A 20,203-nucleotide genomic window follows, 5' to 3' on the forward strand; every position below is an offset into this window, starting at 1 on the left:
TGTGGTATTTATTGAGAGCTTATTATGTGCAATCGATCAACTGGATTTATTAAGTGCATACTGAGTGCAGAGCACTGTACTAAATGCTTGGGAGAGTACAATATTACAGAATTGGTAGACACATTCCCTGCCCACAACAAGCTTAAAGTCTAGAGGTGGAGACAGACTCTAAAATAAATAAATAAATCGTGGTTATGGATTTAAGTTCTGTGGAGCTGAGGGAGGGGTGAATAAGGGGAGCAAATCCAAGTATAAGGGCCACTCAGAGGGGAGTGGCAGAAGAGGAAATGAGGACTTTGTCAGGGAAGGCCTCTTGGAGGAAATATGTCTTCAATAAGGTTTTGAAAGTGGGGAGAGTCTTTTGGATATGAAGAGGAAGGATGCTCCAGGCCAGAGGCACGACCTGGATGAGGGATCGGTGGTGAGACATGGGATCGAGGTACAGTTGGCAACTGGGTACCTTTCTTGAGGAACTCAAGGAGTGAGAGGTCGATACTTTTAAATGAGTTATTTATAAGGTTGAATCTAGGCAGATGGAAAAAATGCCGAAACAGGTAAGTTATAGAGTTAGAGATGTCTTATGCCGTCGGGTCGTCTCTGACCCATAGCGATGCCATGGATACTCCTCTTCCAGATTGCTCCACCTTCATCTGCAATTGTTCTGGTAGCGGATCCATAGGTTTTTCTTGGTAAAAATACGAAAGTGGTTTACCGCTGCCTCCTTCCGCGCAGCAAACTTTAGTTTCCACCCTCAACTCTCTCCAAGGCCGCTGCTGCCCAGCACAGGTGAGTTTTGACTTGTAGCAGATGGCCTTCCGCTTGCTAGCCGCTGCCCAATCTAGGAATGGAAATGCCTCTGCTTCACTCTCCTTTCCTTAGTCAAGACTGGTAGAGAACTGGAAACTCTCCAGGTGCAACCCTGAGAGGGCAGAGATGTATATATGTGCATTTGGGCTACTGTTAATGAGATATATCTTTTATCTTTAGCTCTTGGATCTGTAATAATAATAATAATGTTGGCATTTGTTAAGCACTTACTATGTGCAGAGCACTGTTCTAAGTGCTGGGGTAGATACAGGGTAATCAGGTGGTCCCACGTGAGGTTCACAGTTAATCCCCATTTTACAGATGAGGTAACTGAGGCCCAGAGAAGTGAAGTGACTTGCCCACAGTCACGCCGCTGACAAGTGGCAGAGCCTGTATTCGAACCCATTACCTCTGACTCCCAAGCCCCGGCTCTTTCCACTGAGCCACGCTGCTTCTCTACCCTTTAGACATTTGGTATTCTCTCCACTGTTAGCTCACAACATTTACATACATATCTGTTATTTATTTATTTATGTCTGCCTCTCCCTGTAGGTTGTAAATGCCTTGTGGGCAGAGAATGTGTCTACCATCTCTGGTGTATTCTAGTCTCCCAAGTACTTGGTACAGTGCTCTGTAATCAGTAAGTTCTCAATATATACCACAGAATTACTGAATGATTAATATTTTGTTGGGGCCTAGATAACCTCTGGCTGTAAAGCTTGATTTCTCACTCTAAGAGTTCAGAGGAAATTTGTGTGTGTTGGGAGGGAAGATGAACTATCACCCCGAGAGGCACATTTAGTTGACTGCTTGTTTTTCTTTCCTTTCTCCCCAGCATCTTGAGAAAAATCCTGGGAGTTGGTCTTGCCCCATATGCTCTTGTTCTCAGGACTGTAAGCTCACTGTGAGCAGGGAATGGGTACCAACTCTATTATACTCTCCAAAGCACTTAGTACAGTGCTCTGCACACATTAAGCACTCAATAAAGAGCACTTATTGATAAATTGATTGATTGATAGGCTGTACAATTTCCTCTCAAATAATTTGGGATCCCCAGAGATCAGACCAGAGGACCATGGGCGTACCATGGGCAAGTCACTTCACTTCTCTGTGCCTCAGGTACTCATCTGTAAAATGGGGATTAAGACTGCGAGCCTCATACGTATCCAACCCGATTAGCTTGTGTTTACCCCTGCGCCCAAAGCAGTGCTTAACACAGAGTAAGTGTTTAACAAATATCATCATCATCGTCATCATCATCCTCAGATTCCTTCTGCCCTCAGAGTCCGAGGTGGCCTGGATGGGGGAGGGCAGAATAGAGCTCAGTGATTCTAAAACTTTCAAACCAAGCAGTCTCCAGGGTCCTCAGCCCAAGATAAGCAGAGGCGGTCATCAGAGCAGTTTTCTGGACTCCCCTGGGTCTTTCCACTTCTCCTCAAAATGACAACTGGGGCTTAGCCCTAATGTGTGGGTACACGAGAACATACCAGTTAGGGTAGGCCGGGTCTTTTCAAACAGAGACCAGAGTAACCCAAGCCACGCATACTGCTTAAGACTAAGCCTATAGACAGCAATTAGGCCCTCAAGCGTGCAGCCTCTAACCACAGATTATTTACGGTGGACGTGGAGCTTTCTTTTTCCATTACGAGGACCATGGGGAGGGAAGACCAGAAAACCAGAAGAGTCCCTCCCTTACATGAGGAAGCACGAAAATTCAGGGAAATGGCAGTGAATGTGGTTTTCTCCCTCACTGCCCCAAGCAGCTGGTATCCTTTCACTGTTGCATGTTATCTATCTATGCTGGAGGGACATTACCATTTTGCTCCCGAAAATGGGACATTTTTGGACGCGGTAGACTCTGTCCAGGGCTGGGGTTCACATGCGTACATTGGCAGAAATGCCTATGAGGTGGTGATGTAATCACTGTTTCTGAAATTTTATTGCAAAAGATATTGCTAAATTGGTAAAAGAGGTAGATAAGCAAGACAAATACAAACTTTATGGGAAGCAGCATGGCATCGAGGATAGGGTATGAGCCCGGTAGTCAGAAGGTTGTGGGTTCTGGCCCCGGCTCCGCCGCTTGTCTGCTGCGTGACCTTGGGTGGGTCATTGTGCTTCTCTGTGCCTCAGTTTCCTTGTCTGTGGAATTTGGAATGAAACTCTGAGCGCTGGGTGGGACAGGGGCTGTGTCCAACCTGATTTGCTTGTATTTGGCACGCAATAAGCGCTTAACAAATACCAGATTTATTATTATTAGGTCGTTCATCGTTGCTCACAAGTGGAGCAGCTTCAGCCCTGAGGTCCTCATGGCGGAGGACTAGACCAAGACAAAGGAGAGGGAAGGAGCCCATTTTCATAACTCCCCCTGACCAGATTGTAGGCTCATTGTGGGCAGGGAATGTGTCTGTTTATTGTTGTATTGTACTCTCCCAAGTGCTTAGTACAGTGCACACAGTAAGTGCTCAATAAATACAATTGAAGGAATGAATGAATGAATATAGCGCCCTGAATTTCTCCAGTCCTACTCCTGCCCCCATTCTCTTCTTAGAAAGCATTAAACTGCAGATCTCCTTCTGCACTCCCGGAGCCAAGACCTCGGTTTGAGCAAGAATTTCCAGGTTCCTAATGAAGCTAATCCAACTTTAGGGGCAGGGATCCTCAAGTCTGGTGAATTTCCCCCCAAAGATCGACCATTTTCGAGACAGCTATTTTCTCTCTCTCAATTCTCCGGACACTCGCTTTTGGCCCTGCTAGCGAAGACGAGGGCAGGCTGGGAATGAAAACAGGGTGGATCAAGATTCTGCCCACTTGTTTTCAAGGGGATTCACAGTGAAGTAAGATAAAAGCTGCCAGGAAGGTTTTCCTAGGCTGTCCCTGGATAATAATATATAATGATAATTATGGTATTTATTAAGTGCTTAATCTGCGCCAAGCACTGTACTAAGTTCTGGGATGAATGCAAGCAAATTGGGTTGGACACAGTCCCTGTCCCACGTGGGGCTCACAGTCTCAATCCCCATTTTACAGATGAGTGAGGCGAGTTACAGAGAAGTGAAGTGACTTGCCCAAGATCACACAGCAGACAAATAGCAGAGTCGGAAATAGAACCCATGACCTTCTGACTCCCAGGCCCATTCTCTATCCACCACGCTATGCTGGATGGGAGAGGTGGATTGTAAACCAGTGTTTTAATTGGAGGAATCCACGTAACAAAGGCTTCCCGGAAGACCTTTTGTTTATTGAGAGGGGCCGTACATTAATAAGCCGCAAGCCTATTGTGTGTCCCTACCATGGACTGTTAATAATAATAATGATGGTATTTGTTAAGCACTTAATATGTGCCAAGCACTGTTCTAAGCACTGGAGGAGCTACAAGGTAATCAGGTTGTCCCATGTGGAGCTCACAGTCTTAATCCCCATTTTACAGATGGGGATTGAGGCCCAGAGACGTGAAGTGACTTGCCCAAAGTCACACAGCTGACAAGTGGCGGAGCTGGGATTAGAACCCACAATCTCTGACTCCCAAGCCCAGACTCTTTCCACTGAGCCACGCTGCTTCTCTATACTGGTGCATTCTTTTTGTTGGGCAGAGGGTCTGGGGTGGAGGAGATGTGAGTTGGGTGGGGAAAGAACTGCAGGTACTCTCTCATCTCACAATAGTTTTTCTTTTGGTCACAGATTTGTTGTTCAGAGCATCAATTTATATGAATTGTGGTACTTGCTCAGCACTGCCAGGCACTGTACTGAGAAAGCGCTGGGGTAGATTCAAGATAATCAAATCAAACACAGTCCCTGCCCCATTTGGGGCTCACAGTCGAAGTTGGAGGGAGACAGATATTTAACCCCCATTTTGCAGATGAGGAAATTTCGAGGCTCAAAAAATTGGGAGACGTGGATGTGGTCGAATGGCAGGCAAGTGGCAGAATTGGAATTGGAATCAATCAACTGATCATCAATCAATATTATTTATTTTAGAGAAGCAGCGTGGCTCAGTGGAAAGAGCCCGGGCTTGGGAGTCAGAGGTCATGGGTTCGTATCCCGACTCTGCCCCTTGTCAGTTGTGTGACTGTGGGCAAGTCACTTCACTTCTCTGTGTCTCAGTTCCGTCATCTGTAAAATGGGGATGAAGACTGTGAGCCTCACCTGGGACAACCTCATTCCCCTGTATCTACCCCAGCGCTTAGAACAGTGCTCTGCACGTAGTAAGCGCTTGACAAATACCTACATTATCATTATTGTTATTATTTATTGAGCACTTAATCTTTGCAGAGCACTGTACTAAGTGCTTCTCAGAGGACAATATAACAGAGTTGGTTGACTTATTCCCCGCCCACAAGGAGCTCACAGTCTAGAACCTAGGTCTTCTGACCCTTAGGCCTGTGCTCTTTCCTTAGGCCACACAGCTTTTCCTCAGTTAAGCAAGGTATAATTTGAACACTTTCTCTGAGGAGAACACAGTACTAAACCTTTGGAAGAGAGCCCCAGAAGAACACAAATTCCCCGCCCTCAAAAAGCTTACAATCTCAAGAGGGAGTCAGACATACTAAAATCAAAAGCAAATAGTGGAAGCGGGAGGACGAGGGAAGAAAAAAAAATTAGGTAATACGCCCAATCCTTTTATATGTTATATGTTATGTTCTTCCGAAGCCGGGGTTACGGAAAATCAGTGCTGCAGTTTTGATGTCAGAAAGTGTTTCTTCTCCCACCGCAGGACACCACAGCCAAACAGGTTCACATTTTCAGAAAAATCAATCAGTCAGTGGTATTTATTAAGTGCTTTCTGTGTGTAGAGCATTGCACCAACTGCTTGGAAGAGAACGATAAACTTAACTGGCAGACAAGTTCCCCGGCCACAACGAGTTTGGCAGTTTAGACGACGTTCCCCAATTCCCAACCAGTGCACTACCCAAAATGCAGAGGGAAAACAAAGTGTTACGGCAGACTTGGGCGTAGTGCTAATATGTCAAGATGAAACATCAGAATGAATAGTGATTAATGCAATTGAAAAAATATAAGGCCGAGAATAGGTATAAGCAGTGCTAAGGTGGTTGTTGGGTTGATAGAACTTGGGATGTTGGGAACTGATGGAAAACTTCCTGGAGGAGATGGGAATAATAATAATAATAACGGTATTTATTAAGTGCTTACTATGTGCCAGGCCCTGTACTAAGTGCCGGGGTGGTTACAAGCTAGTTGGGTCGGGCACGGTGCCAGTCGGTCGTGGGGCTCGTAGTCTCGATCCCATTTTACAGATTAAGGAACTGAGGCCCAGAGAAGTAAAGTGACTCGCCTAAGGTCACAGAGCAGACAAGTGGCGGAGCTGGGATTGGAACCCATGACTTTCCGACTCCCATGGGCTTTGAAGATGGGGAAGTGGACTGGCGGATTTAGGTGGGGAGGGAGATCCGGGCTGGGGGAACGGTAGGAGGCGGGAGACTCAAGAGCGTAGGGCACGATGAGAAGGATATCTTGAGTGTTCGAGCGAGGAACGGCAGGTTATCGGCGCTGAGGCGTAAGATGAGGAAGGCTGCTGCAAGGATGAGGATCCTGAGGTAAGGATGAGGAGGTGGGCCTAACCCTGGGCTGAAGGAAATTGCAGGAAGACAATCTGGCTGTAAGTAGTGTGTGGTAAACTGTAGTGGGGAGAGAACAAGGAGGCTGATGCCATATTCTAACCAAGCTAAACTAAGACCTTTAGATGGGCATGACTGCTCTTCCCATACTGCACTCCTCTAATGCCAACCTACTCACTGTACCTCCACCTCATCTATCTCACCGCCCAGGTCCTGACTCTGGCCTGGAATACCATCCCTCTTCATAGGCGGCAGACAATTCAACTACCACCTCCATGTGGATGATTCCCAAATCTTCGGCTCCGGTCCCGATCTCTCTCCCTCTTTGCAGTCTCGCATTTCCTTCTGCCTTCAAGACGACTTGACTCGGGTATTCTGTCGTCACCTCAGACTCGACATGTCTAAAGCAGAACTCCTTCTCTTCTAGCCCAGCCCCTGTCCTCCCCCTGACTCTCCCTTCACTGTAGACGGCCCCACCGTCCTTCCCGTCTCACTAGCCCCTAACCTCGGTGTTATCCTCGACTCCTCTCTCTCGTTCAGATCACGTATTCAATCCATCCCCAAATCCTGTCAGTCCCACCTTCACCACGTCGCTAAAATCTGCCCTTCCTCTCCATCCAAACTGCTAACACACTGATCCAAGCACTTATCCCCTCACTTCGTTTACTGTAACAACCTCCTTGCTGATCTCCCTACCTCCTGTCTCTCCCCACTCCAATTCATACCTCACTAACAGCGCGGATCAATGGAAAGAGTCCGGGCCGGGGAGTCAGAGGTCGTGGGTTCTAATCCCGCCTCCGCCGCTTGCCAGCTGTGTCACTTTAGGCAGGTCACTTAACTTCTCTGTGCCCCCGTTACCTCATCTGTAAAATGGGGATTAAGACCGTGAGCCCCACGTGGGACAACCTGATCACCTTGTATCCCCCAGCGCTTAGAACAGTGCTTTGCACATAGTAAGCGCTTAACTAATGCTACCATTTCATTTTATTTATTTACCCACATTATTTTAATAATGTTGGTATTCGTTAAGCGCTTACTATATGCAGAGCACTGATCTAAGCGCTGGGGTAGATACAGGGTAATTAGGTTGTCCCACGTGAGGCTCACAATCTTAATCCCCATTTTACAGATGAGGTAACTGAGGCACAGAGAAGTTAAGTGCCCACAGTCACACAGCTGACAAGTGGCAGAGATGGGCTCAGGCCACGTTTCCCCACTCCTCAAGAAACTCCAGTGGTTGCCCATCCACCTCCATATCAAACAGAAACTCCTCACCACTGACTTTAAAGCACTCAATCACCTTTCTCCCTTCTTACTTCACCTCGCCACTCTCCTACCGTAACCCAGCCTGCACACTTGTCTCCTCTAATGCCAACCTTCTCACTGTACCTCAGTCTCGTCCATCTCTCTGCCTATCTCTCGCCCACATCCTGACTCTGGCCGGAAACGCCCTCCTTCTTTATATCTGACAATGACTCTCCCCTCCTTCAAAGCCTTAATGAAGGCACATCTCTTCCAAAAGGTCTTCCCTGACTAAGCCCTCTTGCCCTCTTCTCCCACTCCCTTCTGCATTGCCTTAGCAAGCTCCCTTCATTTTTCCCCCTTCCCAGTCTCGCAGCACTAATGCACATATCTGTAATTTTATTTATTTATATCAATGTCTGTCTCCCCCTCTAGACTGTGGGCAGGGAATATCGTTGTGGGCAGGAAAGGTGTCTGTTATATTGTTATATTTTATTCTCCCAAGCTCTTAGTATAGTAAGTGATCAATAGATATGATTCATTAACTAACTGACTCCTCACCTTAAATCAATCAATTAATGGTGCTTATTGAGTGCTTATACTAGGTGCAGAGCACTGTGCTAAGTATTAAAAGCCTTATTGAAGACACATCTCCTCCCAGAGGCTTTCTCTGACTAAGCTCTCATTTCCTCTTTCCCCATTCCCTTCTGTGTTACCCTTTTACTGGGATCTCCACCCTTTATTCACCCCTCCATCATCCCCATAGCATTTATGTATATATCTATACTTTATATTAATGTGTGTCGTCCCTTAAAGATTGTGAGCTTGTTGCGGGCCGAGAACGTGTCTACCAACTCTTTTATACTGTTCTCTCCCAAGTGCTTAGTACAGTGCTCTGCACACAGTAAGGGCTCAATAAATATAACACTGATTGGTTGTTCGACTACCATTTGGGTGGAGAGGGAGGATTGGTTCTGGAAATGTTTCAGAGGAAGAACCAGCAGGATTTAGAAATCAATAGAATCTGAGGAGTCGGGGGGGACACCGATCTATCAATCAATAAATGGAGTGGTTAATATGTGCAGAGCACTGATCTAAGCACTTGGGAGAGAACAATGCAAAAGAATTAGAAGACACATGCCCAGTGATCGTATTTATTGAGCGCTTACTGTGTGCAGAACACTGTTCTAAGTGCTTGGAAAGTACAATAAAGCAATTAAGACAGATGATCCCTGCCCACTACCGGCTCACAGTCACATTACCAAGTTTCTGGGCCTCTTGATAGCCATTCATACTAAAACCAAAGAGAATGACCTCCAGCCTGATTCATATTTTCTTTCTAACAAAACAAAGTGTTTCTCGGACATATAGATGTGGAGCTGTGGGGCAAAGAAGAGAAAAACAAGGGAATCAATTAATTGATGGCATCTGAGCACCAACGTTTTGCAGACAGTGAGGACTGAGGAACAGAATGCTCAGGATGTTATGACCTTCAGCCTTTGTGCACTCAAAATATGTAGTGCCTAATTACTGCTTATTTATTTTCCAGTTTTTTATTTATTTTCCCCAATGTCACACCAGATTTCTATACGGGCAATCCAAGTGATGATTTCCTGTTGGAATCTGTGACATTCACAGAAGGCTGAACTTACAGTGCCAGTTTTTGCTTTACATTAGCACAGTGCTCTGCACAGAATAAATTTTCAATGAATACTACTGATTACATATTGATCTAATACGTAGAGATGGTCTGGAGGATGGAGCATGGGCATGGGAATCAGAGGACTTAGGTTCTAGTGCCAGCTCCACCACTTGTCTGCTGTGTGACCTTGGGGAAGTCACTTCACTTCTCTGTACCTCAGTTTACCACATGTGTAAAATGGGGATTAAGACTGGGAGCCCTGTGTGGGATAGGGACTGTGTCCAGCCCGATTTGCTTGTATTTACCACAGCACTTAGAACAGTGCCTGGCACAAGTAGGTGCTTAACAAATACCAAAATTTTTATTAGCAGCACAAACTGAATGAGAAGCCTCTCTTGCCTGCCTGATTTCCACCGCTGAAGTTACACCTCATGGACCGCTCAGCTTGTCGCCTATCCTGGTGGCTTTCCAGCCCAGGCTCTAGCTGATTGTCGCTGCTCTAGGCTATTCTTCCCTCCATCCTGGTGTACATCTGCCTGGAAGGGAGGATCAAGATGGGATTTTTCCACATTTGCCCTGGACATGTGTGTGGCGGGGAAATCACCCTATAAATCTCAGAGCAAAATGACGATTTCTCAGAAACTACATGTGTGTCTCCCATCTGGATTGTTAAATCTCATTTGGAAAACAAAAAAATTATTGCCATCTTATCACAATTCTTTCATTTTTAGATATGAGCTCACTCTTTTTTTAGCTGTGCTGATGGAGAGGATGAATAGTTGGAAGACCAGATAATCCAAACTTGCACAGTTAATTTCCTACACACTCGGAGCTGATGACGACGATGATGATGATGCAGTTTCCTGTTGATAACAACTGAGATGTCATTAAGATGGCTTTTAACCTCTCTAGGCTCTGATTTCCTTTTCCTGCCAATCCCATCCCACAGGTTCTGCCTAGGCTGGAAGGATAGAGTGGCCAGAGAGAAGAAAATAATCCTCAATCTGATTGGGTAATCCTCGACCTGCCTATTGATATGGACTGCTAGAACTTTTTACTAGTTTGTGTGTGTGTATTTTACCATTTCTACTTTGACAGGATGCATAAGTTTGGGTTTTGAAGTCCAGGCTGTGAGCCGTGGCATCTATCATTTGAGCTACTCAAGAAGCCAACAATAAGCAAAAGGAACAGGAAGCAGCCCCCGTGTTTTACAAGCCATCTCTAGTTAATCTTCATTTCTTCTTTTGTATCCTGAATGTGATAATCGATGATATCACCAGGAAGGCATCTTTTTCTAAGAGGAGAGGTACAAGCTGTTGGAAGTCGGTCAACCCACAAAATAATGAAATCCTCATTTTCTTCCCCCCTCCTCTTTCCATTACTGTGAAAGTTGCTGAAATATGGAATGTACGCATTTTGGAGGCTTTGCTGGTTGGAACGTTGCAACTCTGATGGGATTTTTCCATCCACTTGTCCATATATGGTGGAACCAATATTCCATATGCTTATTGTTCCAGCCTTTTCTTATTAGACAAAGAGAGGCAGGCAAGCAGTATTAGCCCAGAGTCAGGTCGAAAGCAGAAGATGACCATTTCCTGTTAATAATTTTCATGGCATCTCTCTCTTCTCAACCTCCTTTTGTTTCCCTCTCTCTGAACTTTTTTCATCCTTTATAATGTGTACCACCCAAAGATCTTTCCTGTCTTAAAGATCTTTTCTTATTCTCTCCAACAAAGCACATTAAATCCATGGCAGTGCATTGAAGCAAATTTATCTTTTCGGCCAACTCATCTTTCCATTGCTTAAGACAGGATCTTTATTTCATCATCATCATCATCATTAAGGCTTCTAGAGATCACCTGGGTGCAGAGCCCCTTTCTAGGACTTCGAGAACAAAACAATACTAGTGAAATGCAAAGGCCCTGCCCTCAAGGAATTGACTGGTATATGTATATTGTCTTTCTTCTGAAATTCTTGGGGCTGTTTTTCTGGTGTGGGAGACTGAATGGCCTAGTGGAAAAAGCAAAGGGTTGAAGGTTCTAATACTGACTCCACCACTTGCCTGCTGAGGGACCTTGGGAAAATCACTCAACTTCTCTGGGCCTTGGTTTCCTCATCTGCCTGTTCTCCCTCCCTCTTAGACTGCGAGCCTCAAGCGGGACAGGTACTGTGCCTAATCTGCTTATCTTGTAGCTACCCTGATGCTTAGTACATAATTGGTGCTTAATAAATGCCATCATCATTATTAGTGTTGGCTCAGTTCTCCCCTTTCCCCGTAAAAGAGAACTAGCAGCGCATGGCTCAGTGGAAAAAAACACGGGCTTGGGAGTCAGAGTTCATGGGTTCAAATCCCGGCTCTGCCGCTTGTCAGCTGTTTGACTTTGGGCAAGTCACTTCTCTGTGCCTCAGTTACCTCATCTATAAAATGGAGATAAAGTCTGTGAGCCCCACGTGGGACAGCCTGATTACTTTGTATCCCACCCAACACTTAGAACAGTGCTTTGCACATAGCAAGCGCTCAACAAATGCCATCATTGTTATTAGGTCAAAATACATGGCCGAGTGCCTGTCCCACATGGCAAAAATGTAAGGGAGAGTATATGGCCTACATGGCAAAAATGCACAGCCCTGTCCCTGTTGGTTGGATTTGGGAGGGAACACGGAGCCCTCCTCAAGTACATTTATGTCAGTCAATCAATTTCACTCTGAACAGAGAGAAACTCTTTCATCTTCTAATAGCGTCAATGGGCGGGGATTGTCTCTATCTGTTGCCGAATTGTACATTCCAAGCACTTAGTACAGTGCTCCGCACATAGTAAGCGCTCAATAAATACTATTGAATGAATCACTATGCGTTACGAATGCTCTGCCCATTATACAGACGGAGACAGCTGAGGCCCGGAGGGGTGAAGTGTCTTCCTCCTCTCAGGTTGAGGTTTTGGGAGCTGGAACTCAAGCAGATTTGCTCCCCCTGAACAAAATAGACTGATCATTTTGGAAAGGTATCCACATTTATGCATGCGCCTAAAACAGAAATCTAAATAAGGTCCATGCCCCAAAAAGGAATGGAAAATTCTGAAACCTGACAGATGCCACTGCATTTTATTTTGGAATAGCTATAAGCCTCTGTATGTCTTTTCTTGAGCATGCCAATACTAGTGCATGAAAAGAAACGGTTGTGGTGAAAGACTGTTTTTGGAGAAAACAAATTCAAAGAAATACTTATTTATATGTGTATTATATTTAGGTAGAGTGCATTAACATTTAAAATAGGAGGAAAAAGGGAAAAGTGGCAAAAGAATGAAAGTTGCATTTTGCCACTGTGGCTCTTAGTTACTTGCACGACAATAATTAGAATATTTGTTCTGTCCTTACCATGTGCCACGCATTTCTCGAGGTGGATAAAAGTTAACCAGGTTAGACGCAGTCCTGGTCCCACAGTCTAAGAGGGAGGGAGAACAGATACTTATCTCCATTTTACAGATGTGGTAACTGAGGCATGGAAAAATTAAGTGACTTGCCCAAGGTCACATAGCAGGGAAGCGGCAGAGGCAGGAGTAGAACTCAGGTCCCGGACTCCCCTGACTCCCAGACTTTTTGCTCTTTCCCCTAGGCCACACTGCTTCTTTCCTTGCATCCAATCGATAATCCCGGCCTTGGTCTCAGGGCCTGTCCTCAAGACACCCATTGATTCTCCTGCACATGCCCACTTTCCATCCTAATCACGACAACCTGTAAACTACACTCTCGCCAAAGTACCTTTTTTGAGCTATACAGCTATACCTTGAAATCTACTCATTCTGATTCTTGTGTAAGTGAGAATTTGCACCTAGATATGGACTTTGACTTTGTTGGTGATGATGGTAATTGTTAAGAGCTTACTATTTGCCATGCACTGTTCTAAGCCATGGGGGAGATACAAGGTAATCAGGTAGAGAAGCAGCGTGGCGCAGTGGAAAGAGCACGGGCTTTGGAGTCAGGGCTCATGAGTTCGAATCCCAGCTCTGCCACCTGTCAGCTGTGTGACTGTGGGCAAGTCACTTAACTTCTCTGTGCCTCAGTTCCCTCATCTGTAAAATGGGGATTAAGAGTGTGAGCCCCACGTGGGACAACCTGCTTCCCCTGTGTCTACCCCAGCGCTTAGAACAGTGCTCGGCACATAGTAAGCGCTTAACAAATACCAACATTATTATTATTATTAGGTTGTCCCATGTGGGTCAGATGTGGTAACTGAGGCATAGAGAAGTTAAGTGACTTGCCCAAAGTCACAGAGATGACAGGTGGCAGAGCCACCTGATTAGACCCCACGACCTCTGTCTCCCAAGCCTGTGCTCTTACCACTGAGCCACACTTTGTTATTGCTATATAACTCCCCTCAGCTCCTAGGTCAGGCTGAACACAGAGGGGCTCAAGAATTACTATTGGCTCACTGTTTCTCTGACTAAATGAAATGAATGCTCCAAAACAACAGTAAAAGTATCATCTTGGATTAGTTTAGTAGGAAACCTATTCGTACAATTGTTCCTAAATATTCATAAAACCCTTCCCTTGGTCTTACTCTAGAGAAAGCTGAACCGCTGTACAGTGAGAATATAAAGAGAAATAAAATACTTATGATTTCTCTTTTGGAGAGTGTAAAATCAGAATCAAGTCTTTCCTATCCAATCTTTGGACAATCCAGTGGTCTAGGCAGTTCAGGCAAAATGCAAGATCAAAGGATTGGATGAAATAATCTCTTAAAATCCCTTTAACCCTTTGATTATCTGAATTGTGCTCTCAACAGCAACTCTGGGTAAGTAGGTGTTGGAAGGAGGAGTCTCCTGCAGTTTCACTGACGAGGAAGGTCTACCTTACACCTTCTGTAGATCAAGATATAGGGTCCAGTTGAACATGAGAACTCAGATGACTCTTGGTTCTTCACAATAGGTATTCCTGATTCTGACTAATAAGTCTAGGCAGCTGTAATTTCATTTATATCTATTAATGTCTGTCTCCCCCTCTAGACCTGAAGCTCACTGTGGACAGGGAATGTGTCTGTTATATTGTACTGTCCCCAGCAGTTAGTACAGTGCTTCTAGACTGTGAGCCTGTTGTTGAGTAGGGATTGTCTCTATCTATTGCTGAATTATTCTTTCCAAGAGCCTAGTACAGTGCTTTGCACACAGTAAGTGCTCAATAAACACGGTTGAATGAATGAATGAATGCTCTGCAGACAGTAAATGCTCAATAAATCCGACTGACTGACAACTGGTATGTGCGGGCAGATCAACAAAGGCCTAAAAATGTTAAATGGCCTTAAAGCCTTGCCATAAATATTAGTAACTTTTTACAATCCCCATCCCACGGAGTATAAATCAGAAGGCATGACAATGTCCTGTGAGTAGCTGGAAACACAGAACTGCATTCTTGCTACGGGAATTTCAACATGGAAAGCGGTTCAGTAACTCTGCCAGCTTCTTCAGCTGGAGATTTCCCTTTTTTTTAAAATGTCAGTCAATCAAATCATTGGTATTTACTGAATCGTACTATATGCAGAGCTCCCTACACAATGCTTGGGAGGCTAAAATACAATAGAGTTGTTAGACATGATCCTCGATGAGTTTACACTCTAGTCGGGGAGATGGACAATATAATAAATTACAGAGAGGGGAAAGAGCAGAGCTGTACTGATGTCTGCTTCTCTTAAGGCTTTACAGAATCAGTTAAAGCATCCACCCCTTCTTTTTGAGCTTTTCAGAAAACTTCAAGCTTTTCCTGAAAAATTTGTGTTTTAGTTATTGTTTTTTTTAAATCAAGTAAGGTAGGTTAGATCCAGATCAAGTTGTTACCAACAACAGCTGTAAATATTTTCTTACAGTTAAAATAAGTCACTCCATGGGCTTTCATTTGGCTTGAGAGAAAATGTTCATGTGATGTGTATTAAGAAGAATTTGCCATAAAAGCAACAATTTTTTGATTAAAAATGGATGGGTACTGGGTCTCTGGGTACTTATCAATACCTCAGAGTACACTAGAATTACTTCCGTTTAGACTGTTGTCATATATTTTCTATTCACATGGACAATGGAAGTGTTCCAGTGAAAAGACACTTTTTAAAATGGTATTCGTTAAACACTTACTTTGTGCCAGACACTGAACTAAGCACTGGGGTAGATACAAGCGAATTAAGTTTGACCCAATCCATATCCTGTATGGAGCTCACATTTTGTAGATGCGGTAACTGAGGTACAGAGAAGTTAAGTGACTTGCCCAAGGTCACACAGAAGACACATTGTAGAGGCAGAATTAGAACCCAGGTCCTTCTGACTCCCATTCCAATGCAACGGTCCAACAGTGCTGTGTCTGCCTGATAGTGAAGATCCTTCTGCTGGTTCCCACTGTGGTCTAAAATCACACTGCAAATCTGCGAGCACGTGGTGAGCGAAATCCCCATTTTGCAGATAAGGGAACTGAAGCACAGAGAAGTTAAGGGACATGTCCAAGGTCACACAGCAGGTAAGTGGCAAAGACGCCATTAGAACCCAGATCTTCTGACTCCCAGATCTGTGCTCTTTCCACGAGGCCATGCTGCTTTTCAAACACATAGTAGGTACTTAACAAATACCACAATAACCATCATCATCATCATCATCATAAGTGGTATTTGTTAAGAGCTTACTATGTGCCAGGCACTGGGGCAGATATAAGGTAATCAGGTTGGACACAATCTCTGTCACATAGGGGGCTCAGTCTTAATCCCCATTTTATGGATGAAGTTGCTGAGGCACAGAGAAGTGAAGAGACTTGCCTAAGGTCACACACCTGACACGTGGCAGATCTGGGAATAATACGCAGGTCCTTCTGACTCCCAGCCCTGTGTTTCCTCCCCTAGACCTCATCCCCTCTGGTTACATTCAATTGGAAGAAGATTCAGGGTCTCAGAGCTTTGCAGAAGGCCCTACCTGCTAAACAGGTACAGTGTCCAACAGCAAAGGCGGCGGCGTGAGCTAGAAGACCTCCACACAGGAGAGAAAAAGGGAGATAAGATGCGCAAACTAAGGTGTGGTCACACATAATGAGACCACCATCGATCAATCACTCAATCGGTTGTATTTACCGAGTACTTACTGTGTACCTAACACTATATACTAAGCACATGGGAGAGTACAAAGCAATGGAGATGGTAGAAATTCATTCATTCATTCATTCAATAGTATTTATTGAGCACTTACTATGTGCAGAGCACTGTACTAAGCGCTTGGAATGTACAAGTCGGCAACAGATAGAGACAGTCCCTGCCCTTTGACGGGCTTACGGTCTAATCGGGGGAGACGGGCAGACGAGAACAATGGCAATAAATAGAGTCAAGGGGAAGAACATCTCATAAAAACAATGGCAAATAAATAGAATCAGGGTGATGTACATCTCATTAAACAAAATAAACAAAATAAATAGGGTGATGAAGATATATACAGTTGAGCGGACAAGTACAGTGCTGAGGGGTTGGGACGGGAGAGGGGGAGGAGGAGAGGGAAAGGGGGGAGAAGAGGGTTTAGCTGCGGAGAGGTGAAGGGGGGGGTAGAGGGAGCAGAGGGAAAAAGGTGGGAGCTCAGTCTGGGAAGGCCTCTTGGAGGAGGTGAGCTTTAAGTAGGGATTTGAAGAGGGGAAGAGAATTAGATTGTCAGAGGTGAGGAGGGAGGGCATTCCAGGACCGGGGGAGGACGTGGCCCAGGGATCGACGACATACTTCCTGCCCACCAGGAGCTTACAATCTAGAGGGGCAGACAGACTTTGAAACAGATTATGGATATGAACATAAGTGCTGTGGGTCTGAGGGTGGGTGAATATCAAGCACTTAGAGGATACAGATCCAAGAGCATAGGATAGCTTTACCGTATAAAGCAACCAAACAGGGAAGCACTTGGAATCTTTACCACTCAGAGGAGCCAGTAATAATGATGGTATTTGTTAAGCACTTACTATGTGCCAGGTACTATACTAAGCACTGGGGTGGATCCAGGCAAATCGAGTTGGACACAGTCTCTGTCCCATGTGGGGCTTACAGTCTCAATCCCCATTTTACAGATGAGGGAACTGAGACCCAGAGAAATGAAGTGACTTCCCCAAGGTCACACAGCAGACAGGGGGCAGAGCTGAGGTTAGAACCAATGACCTTCTGACTCCCAGGCCCGTGCTCTAGCCATTATGCCACGCTGCTCAGGGGAGCCATCGGAGTCTCCGTCAAATGAAGAGTCGTTCCCGGCTTCCCCCGTCGGGCAAAAAACAATGGCTGCCACATAGTAAGCATTTAACAAATCCCATGAAAACAAAAAAGAGGAAGTGTAGGATCCAGGAATAAGCACTGGGATTTTAAGTGTTTCACTGCCAACATTTCACCACGTCTTCCCAGAAAAGTCCTGACTACAGCCTGCTTTGAATACTCTATGATGTTACAAGTACTGTCATTAACTAAAAAATCTGAAGTTGTATATTTGATTTACTTCCTCATTTAATTTTAAATGGCATTTAAGTGCCAGACACTGTACATTCATTCATTTTATTATATTTATTGAATGGTTACTGTGCGCAGAACACTGTACTACACACTTGGGAAGTACAATTCAGTGATAAAGAGAGACGTTCCCTGCCCACAACAGACTTACAGTCTAGAACAAAGCACTGGCTAGATTCTAGGGAATCAGGTTGGACGCAGTCTATGCCCCAAGTGGGGCTCACAATCTTAATTCTCATTTCATAGATGAAGTAACTGAGACACAGAGAAATAAGTGACTTGCCCAAGGTCACATAGCAAACAAGTGTCAAAGCCAGGAGTAGAACTCACTTCCTCCGACTGCCAGGTCTGTGCTCTTTCCAGTAGGCCATGCTGCTTCATTGACCAGTCTCTTCAGGGAAGGTACCCATTCAATTTAAATCGATTGGCAATAACATATTTAGAATGTATTTTTCTTTCAATTTTCTGGTGAGCTAATGTATTTTGAGTTTTCTGTGGTTGTCTGGGCAGTAACGCACAAATGGTAGGAAAAAGAAATGGCAAAGCATAAAAGGAAGAAAAACCAATACATGTGTTTGCTCAGCCTGGAGATTGAGCCAGGACAGTAGGCCATAAATACTTTGGGACTCCGCTCTTACCTTTCTCCTCACTGACCCTGTTTCCTGGCCTCCTTCAGTCCTTCTGGCATGGAATCCTCTCCCCCTTCATATTCACCAGATCACCGCTCTCCCCACCTTTAAAGCCTCATTAATGTCTCTCCCTCTAGACTGTAAACTCATTTTGGACAAGGAATAAGCCCGTTGGTGGGTAGGGATTGTCTCTATTTGTTGCTGAATTGTACTTTCTAAGTGCTAGTACAGTGCTCTGCACATAGTGAGCGCTCAATAAATACGATTGAATGAATGCATGCATGTGTCTGCCAACTCTGTTGTATTGTACTCTCCCAAGTGCTTACTACAGTAATTTGCCTGCAATAAGCGCTCAGTAAATACCATTGACTGATTCATGGTCAGCCAATTTTGAAGATTTTCACGAACGAGGTAACATCTCCATTGGGTTGCATGACAAAGAAAACTGATGACACCGTAAGCTCGTTGTGGACAGGGAACCTATCTACCACCTCTGTTATATTGTTCTCTCCCAAGCATTTAGTACAGTGTACTGCACACAGTAAGCACTCAGTAAATTCAGCTGTTTGGTTGAATCACATTCTTCTTTCTTTTTACCAAACTGTGAAATAGCATACTTGCTGATAGGCCCAAATTCAAAGATAATACATAAATTCACAAATAAAGTCTGCGTGAACACTAGCAGTTTGCAAGCATAAATAGCTCTGCAAGTTTCAAAAGGGCCTCCGAAAGGGAAAGCTAAAGATGTTCAGTCGTATTGTGGTAGCTATTAGAGTCCAGACTGCAAGACCACAGGTATAAAAATGACTTGGGCAAGTCTCCACATATCTCAGTATGCCTCCCAACTTTAATGAAATCCTCCTGGAAACTAAAAGACTGTAAAGATAAACTAGGATTTAGAGATTACCTGCCTCAAGGAAAAATGGATGGAGTTTGGGCCTAGGGTTTGGAGGTCTTGGGCTCTAATCCCAGCTCCACACTTTGTCTGATGTGTGCCCTTGGGCATGTCCCTTAACTTCCTTGTGCCCCAGTTACCTCATCTGTAAAATATGAGCCATCTGTAGGACATAGACTGTGTTCAACCTGATTATCATGTATCCAACTCCAACCTGATTATCATGTATCTACCCCAGTAATTAGCATGGTAAGCACTTAACAAATACCATAAAAAATGGTTTCAAATTCATGAAACAGTTTCATTGTATCTTTTTCAAATGATTGAAAAACATTAAAGTACTACATAAAGACTGCTTTTTTTCTGACAGATTGACCACTTTTTCCTTCAAGGGAAAAATTGCCATGGACTCTGTCCAGAGTTTACCCCATCTCTAAGACAATAATTTCCCTCCACTGATAGCATCAACTGTGAAAAACTGTCCTGCTTCCAGAAAAAATCCCTGGCCCTCAGCTGCAAGATATACAGGAGTGTGTCATCCCGGACATCCCATCACTGGGAAATTGCAATTGTACAGGGAGAGACTGGCCCAAGCTAAAGCAGTGAGAATTCCAAAGATTGTAAGCTTGTTGTGGACAGGGAATACATCTACCGACTCTGTTATAGTGTACTTTCCCAAGTACAGTACTCTGCACACAGTAAACTCTTACTAAATACCACTGATTGTTTAATTGATTGACCAATCACTCAAGTGGTGTTATTGCTGTTACAGGTTATTTGTTGCTTTTTCACTGTAGCGTTGCTATATTCTACTGAATTTTCCCAGTCATTTCTTTTCTAGTGTGCATATCCTCCTACCCCTTATAATAATAATAGGAATAATTATAATCATAATAATGATAATAGTATGGCATTTGTTAAGCA

The sequence above is a fragment of the Ornithorhynchus anatinus genome, chromosome 8 (assembly GCF_004115215.2).
Source record: "Ornithorhynchus anatinus isolate Pmale09 chromosome 8, mOrnAna1.pri.v4, whole genome shotgun sequence".
Lineage (NCBI taxonomy): Eukaryota > Metazoa > Chordata > Mammalia > Monotremata > Ornithorhynchidae > Ornithorhynchus > Ornithorhynchus anatinus.